The following is a 7008-nucleotide window of genomic DNA, read 5'->3' on the forward strand; positions in this document are numbered from 1 at the left end:
AAAAAAAAGTTGTATATTATGATGTACAATGACCCCCCTAAATTATTATTATTTTTTGGAAATGACCGCAATTACCAAAAGATGAGAGTCTTTTCTATAATCTATAAATGTATCTATAAATGTATCTATAAATCTATAGATACATAATTGACATGGTCACATTAATGTAACTTTTCATGGTAGCGGCCTGTGAAAATTCCATGTAGTGCTAGTGTCCCAAAGGCAGAACAGTGGTAGCCTGATAATCAGACTGAGGTTAATTTTGTTTTCACTTGCTGAAAGTACTGGAGATGTGGGCAGTTCCTCAAACAATCCACACAGGCTAAAAACAGTGAGTGGTAAAAGACTTTTAGTTCATAATTAATTTACAAAATAATAATAAAATTGCCAAACATTTTGTCGGTTGCAGCTAGAGAAACGCTACCAAGAATGTTTCATCTATTGGCCGAAAATGAAATGTGTCCAGAACTTTAGTTTATGACCACATACATGCAAAACTACTGACACCACCCTCAGCTGTACTTTGTGTTTAGTGCTAATTAGCAATGTTAGCATGCTAACACGCTAAACTAAAATGATTAACATACCTGCTAAACATCAGCATGTTAGCATTTTCATTGTTAGAATTTGCAATTCGTTCAGATAGCTGTGACTAAGTACAGTGAGAGCTGCTCGCATGGCTGTCGACTCTCAATAAGCAAATGACAGCACCTTCAGCAGTCTAAACAATTAATTGAGTAATCTGAAAAAAAATCAATGTATTAATGAATAATGAAGCTAAGTATTATTTGTAGTTATAGATAAAACTGTGACAATCAGTCAGAACTGACAAGGAATGCAGGCAACACATGATTAAAGCTTGTTGTTAAATGACTATTTGTTATATGTTATTTGTTACTAATGGACAGAAGAAGCATTAGTGGCACTCACGTGACATTAAACTTCAAGAGTTGCACAGCCAAACTCTCACAGAAGCCCTCCATGGCAAACTTGGAAGCTGCATACACGTCATTGAACACCACACCTAGAGAAACAGTAAATGTTAAAATTTCTCTTTCAGACAACTTGAAGAGTTCTTTTTGTTCACTTTTTTTGTAGACACATCCCTGTTTGTAAAGACGTACAGTAGCACTTAAACCATCCATTAGTGTTCTATCCACCCACTCTTCCATTCGTCCATCATCAACCCATGCATATGTCAAGTTGAAGCTGACAAACCTGTCATTTCTCCCTGAACCAATTAACGCCCCACCCCGCCTCCTCTCCTTTCACTCATCACTGTCGGCTAACCTTGCAGTCCCATTACACTGCTGATCACGATGATGTGTCCTCCTTTCCTTTTCTTCATGTCAGGCATCACCTCCTTGATCATGCGGATCACCCCGAAGAAGTTGGTCTCAAACACTTTCTTCATCTCTTCAATGGTGGTGCTTTCCACTGGACCCACTAGGCCAATCCCTGCATTATTGACTGGCCAGGAGAAGACCAACAAGAGAAGAAAAAAAGAAGACAAGCAAGAAGCTGAGTAATCAACATAACTTTGGACAGTGTAGCAATGCATGGTGCCACATGATGAGCATGAATTTTACTTACTGAGAACATCCACGTGTCGATCTTTGATACCATTAATACATTGTTTGACTGACTCATCGTTGCAAACGTCCAGTACAGCCAAAGAAAGAGTTTTCCCGTACGCATCCCCGGCAGCTTCCACAAGCTTATCTTTACGTTTCAGGTCACGCATCGTTGCTATCACTGTGAACATGTGGAAAAGAAGAAAAAACAAATAATTGTGAGAAGCAGATTGTTTGGCAATGTCACATTTACCTGATGCTTTTATCCAAAGCGACTTACTATTGCTATATATGTCAGAGGTCGCACGCCTCTGGAGCTACTAGGAGTTAAGTGTCTTGCTCAGGGACGCATTGGGGGATGTGTCACAGTGGGAAATGAACCTGGGTCTTTAACACCAAAGGCAGGTGTCTTATCCACTGCAACATTGCCACCCCAAACACATATTCTGTCTCTGTCTAGCTTGTCAGAACAAACTGACTTAAGGAAAATGCTTCACTGTACTAATCAGCAATGTAAATGGAGCTGAATTAAGCTTTATAGAGAGCCATCTGTATCTGTTACTCACTCGGTTTTCGCATAATGTCTTTCTTTAGTAACTCTTTTTGAAACATGCTCCTGTAGTTTTATTTCCGCATTTGGCTAGTTGACCACTTTGGTCCAGATCAAAATATCTGAACTGCTATTGGATGGATTGCCATGACGTTTTGTACAGAAAGTCATGGGCCCACGTAGGATGAAATGGAATAACTCTGTTGATCACAAAATTTCTTAGTGCCATCATCAGGTCAACAAATACGTCCAAAACTTTTGGTTTTGCAGATTTGGTTTAAGATCCAATGCCTGCAAAACTAGTGACATTCCCATCAGTCTCAGCTGTTCTTTGTTTTTAGTGCTAAGTGTTTAGTCTTGTTTCATCATTGCTGTTTGCCAATAGCCCTGTGTATAATTATGCTCCTTTTATTTCCATGGGCAGCTTCCAAGTGAGATTTTGTGAATGGATGTGAATACTCCCTCTCTACCTGCAACTCCAGCACTACGCCTTCAGGCTACTGCTGTAAATAGGTATGTGATTAGGCAACCTGCCCGGGTAAATATCACTATCTGGAGAATCAAATTGAGCTCACTGGCTGAGGCTGCATGTAGGCTCACACAAGATACACAGATGAAGTAAACACAAACATCATGTTATGTTGAGTAGATGCTTATGTCTTGATATATGTGTGTATTGCATGTTCAAATTCAGTTAAAGTTCAAAATGTTCTTTTGAATTCAGGTGCAGCATCAGTGCATGTTCTTTCTATGTGCATACATGTATATTTGTAGATATTTTTAGAAGAGAATTTTCATCCTGAGTGATCTTTTCTTCTGTGTACATTTCCTGCCATAGGAGTGAACGTAAAGAGTAAGAGAGAGTAAAGTTCACGAAGAACTGGGCAGGACCCAAAAATACTGTTAAAGAGACATGGGATGATAGGTGAGAATAGAGTGTGTGTACACACACACACAACAGAAACTGTTCAGATACATTCTTTTCTTGACTGACATGTGGGCTGTTTTTTGTGAAATAAAACATCAATGGGAACATAGTTCTAAAGTCTGGCTGACTTAAGGAGCTGCCTTGATAAGAATAAACTCTGTGGTCCATCAGCTATGCAACCCAAGGTCAAGATTAGTTTTATTTTGTTTCATACTGACTGACTGACTGGCTCTCCTTTGAATGGGTGTGTGAACTGAAGTGACACACAACATTACTTAGGCTATCTTAGATAAGCACAATGTCTTGTTTTGAACAAATATCCTTAACACATGTATCAATGGGTGAATAACAACCTTATTTGTACATGTAATGAATCTCAGTAAGTCTAGTAAGGATAAATACCCCCTGTCAGGAAGAAACATTCAGATTTGGTTTTGGCTTAACTCTGTGTCCTCACTTTGCACTGCTGTTGCCATTGTCCTCGGCCAAGCATCAATAAATACTTTTGCTTAAGACATCCAGAGTACCTGAAACCTTCCTTATGACTGGAGTTGACCAGCTCACAAGATTTTCCATCACACCTAAAATAGACACTTATACTGTTACAGCAGCCAGTTTACATATAAGCATTAGCATCTTGCCATGCTGCTCACATCACCTGCCTCCTCCAGAAATAGCCCTCGCCAGCCTGTCATCCACAATGGAGGTCAGCAAGCTGGCCGATAATTAGCCTAAGCAAGACTGTAGTGGGGTTTTAGGTATTGTCTGGTGTTACATGTTTCCTAAGAGCAACTAAAGGTTAAGTTAGGATCAGAGGGATGACTGTGTGTGTGGCAAGAGTGAAGCTGCTTGTGGTTATCCTTCATCTAGATAGAAAATTAATGGTAAACATTTTGCCGACTATTTTCAAATGTATATGTTAGTGAGTATTAGCAGACAAGTGAAACCTTTATGAGCCTTGTAAGTATGCATGAATGGAATTTTTGGCAAGTTTACATTATCATTGAATGGTAATGCAATATAAGTGCAGATTGATTTGAAAATGCGCAGTGCTTTCCCGCATCACGATTATGTAACTTACTAACAGACTTAATAAAGTATGAACATACCATGGAAACCAATGGGTACCTGGAGCAGTAGAAGAGATGCATTCAAATTTACAAAACACAGCAGGATATTTTCTTTAATGGTTAGCTGTGATGTAACGTATACATGAGTTTAGAGTTTAGTAATGACCTGAGACAAAATACTGGTATGATACTTTAAGTGGTCCGCCAGCTATTGGAAAAATCTTCTTGATAGGGCTTCTGCCTCTTTATCATTTACTTCATGTTAGGACATAGATGTGTTATTATGCTGAAGGAATACAATGGAAATAAAACGGTGTAGTTTTACATTAAAGATAGACTGTATGTACCTTAAATCTGCCTTGGGCCAGCATTTGGGTTTGGTTGTAACAGATGAGCAGTGGGAGAAAATATGGTCGGATGCAGCATTGACTTAATTTATCTGTGGTAAAAACCTTTTATACAGTCTATGGATGAAACTTAGCAAACTGTATTTCAATGTGGACTCTTTCTGTGACCGTTGTAAGCTGCTTCCTGGCACACGTCTTACATAAATTGTCTATTATATGTCTAAGTGTTAAGGTTCTGTTTTCCAGACATTAGATATTTCTGTGCTAGTTACATATAAATGAGTTCTGTCTCTGAAGAGTCCTTAAGAAAGTTAACTGTGACCTCTGACCTCCCTGTGTGGAGAGGAAATACTGTAGACTATAGAGTTTCCTCTTCAGGGTTCAGCCTTGAATTTGCTCCATTGTGGTATCACTCTGTTCCAGCCCGTTTTCTAGGATCAGACAGTTGTGTTATTGATTCTGAGTTGTCATGTCTGAATTAGTTCCTCATTTCCTCTCATGTGGTTAAGATTTTTTTTTTAAAATTATATTTATACCACTGCATCTCAGTCAGCTTTTGATGGAAATGACTCCTCTGCTGTGCACTCAGATGCACAGAAACAGAGACAGTGGCTTCACAGTGGTAATACTCTTATGTAGCCTACATGCCATAAGCATCTTATGTGTAAACAGTGCAGAAGAAATAGAGGAGTGATAGTGACAGTATACCTTTATAAAGGGTTTAACAAATTATTTAAAATGTACCATCCAAATAAAGTTATTACTGTTAGGAATAGTTGTTTTATTATCAAACAATGTCTTTGTTTATCATTTTTGTCTGTTATCTATTTTCCTTGTCTGAATTCTTTGGCTAAACAAAGAGCTTATTTACATGCCATACCAAGAAAATTGAAGTTGCAATTAAATAATGACTCTCTCTCTATCTTCCTCACACACAGTGCACCTACCGTGATACCGCTTCTGGTCATCGTTGGCCAGCATCACGGCCATCCTCAGGCCGATACCGGAGGAACAGCCGGTGATCAGCACCACTTTCTGTCCGGGACTCGCCATGGCTCCGCTGCCTCTCCGCTCTCTTGTCACACTGAGACACCAGTAGACAGGCAGCTCTGCAGGTTGAGTGGTGATTTGAGGTGAGAGCCACTGTAAGAGGATAAGAGAGACAGAGAGAGAGAGTCACATGGACAGAGCGCAACAAGACCGAGATTATCTAACCGGTACAAAGTCGGTTGTCCCTCTCGGTCCTGTGGATGTCGTTGACAACTTTGTAATTTTATTCCATGACGAGACAATAAACCATGGCTTTAGTCTTAAACTTGATTTAAAACAAACTTCTGACTCAGTGACTTTTGGTTTCTGGCCAATAAAAGTGTGAAGAACAAATTGAAAAGGACCCATTTGATGCTACTTTTCGGTCTGTAGAAGTCAGTTTCTGCTCGGAAAAGAGATTTGACGCCGCCCAGCGGTCAATGCAAATATTCTTCTAATCAGCCCCTTCACGAATGGAGTGGCTTCCTCTATTCAAGCCAAGATCTGGTTATGTTATAGGCTACATGATGGTGCATGAGGATGTTTTTTTTTTTATCATTATTGGCAGTGTAAGATAGGTTATAATTATGACCCGTAGACTTGATAACAAGCGCTACACACAGGCATACACAAACACACTTGAACACAAGAGTATAGCTGCCAGTCATAAATTTAGGACAACCTACTTGAAGCAGGAGTTAGGGCATTTGGAAATATGCCTGGAATCTATTTTCTTCTTCCTCTTCTTCAAAGAAAAGTCAGTATGTATGTGTGTGTCTGGATGCAATTTACTTCTGTTACCAAAACAGCGCTGTTACCAAAACATGATCTTCTAATGGTTATGGTACACTACATTTACAGTGTCTTTATCTTAAAACATGACATTCTTTCACCTAAAGAATAATGCCAAATGTCTCCAAATTCTAGATGGTGCCACTCCAGTATATTCACAAAAACACAACGTTTTGTGTATCTATTCATAAGTTACAGGCTGGAAAGCACATATGTTTTGCTCTCCCCTTCACAAAAATATAATATAGGGCAATGGTTATCTGGCTGCAAGATGGCACCAAAACCAAAGAATAACACTTACTCTTTCTAATACTCACATGAAATTACACTGTTAAGTGTAGTAATAAACCTTCCCCTCGTGTCAGTTATAAATACACAGATCTTTTCTTTCTATCAAGGTTTTTTTAGTTGTCTTAAATGTATTTTCCTTCATTTATTTAGATTTAAAAAAGATGCTTTACTTGATCAAATATCAACTGCATGTTACATTTCAATGTTTATAATATACTACTGTCAAGTGAAAATACATTTGCATTTGATTTGATTATACAATTATGTTTGGTCCTGAGTCACCTGCTCATACTGTCCTTCTAAGTCTGGGTAATATTTTAGCCTACAAGTGATCTGAATAATGAGTATACAAAAGTCTTCTTAGACAATACGGACTAATGTAAATGGAGGCTGAGGCAGGACAGAGGAGACCCGAGGCTCATATAGG

At 38.8% G+C, this 7008-nt stretch overlaps 1 protein-coding gene and 1 long non-coding RNA gene across 3 annotated transcripts in view; both read left to right on the plus strand.

Moving 5' to 3' along the window:
* The window catches only part of LOC123970943 (cytochrome b-c1 complex subunit 10-like), an 82100-nt gene that overhangs the window by 39490 nt on the left and 35602 nt on the right, over positions 1 to 7008 (plus strand). The window lies entirely within an intron of this gene.
* LOC123970945 lies at positions 1190 to 5945 on the plus strand. The gene is made up of 3 exons (XR_006825100.1): positions 1190 to 2637; positions 2963 to 3049; positions 5408 to 5945. It is a non-coding gene; the product is annotated as an uncharacterized LOC123970945 (long non-coding RNA).

This window comes from Micropterus dolomieu, linkage group LG05 (genome assembly GCF_021292245.1).
Source record: "Micropterus dolomieu isolate WLL.071019.BEF.003 ecotype Adirondacks linkage group LG05, ASM2129224v1, whole genome shotgun sequence".
Taxonomy (NCBI): domain Eukaryota; kingdom Metazoa; phylum Chordata; class Actinopteri; order Centrarchiformes; family Centrarchidae; genus Micropterus; species Micropterus dolomieu.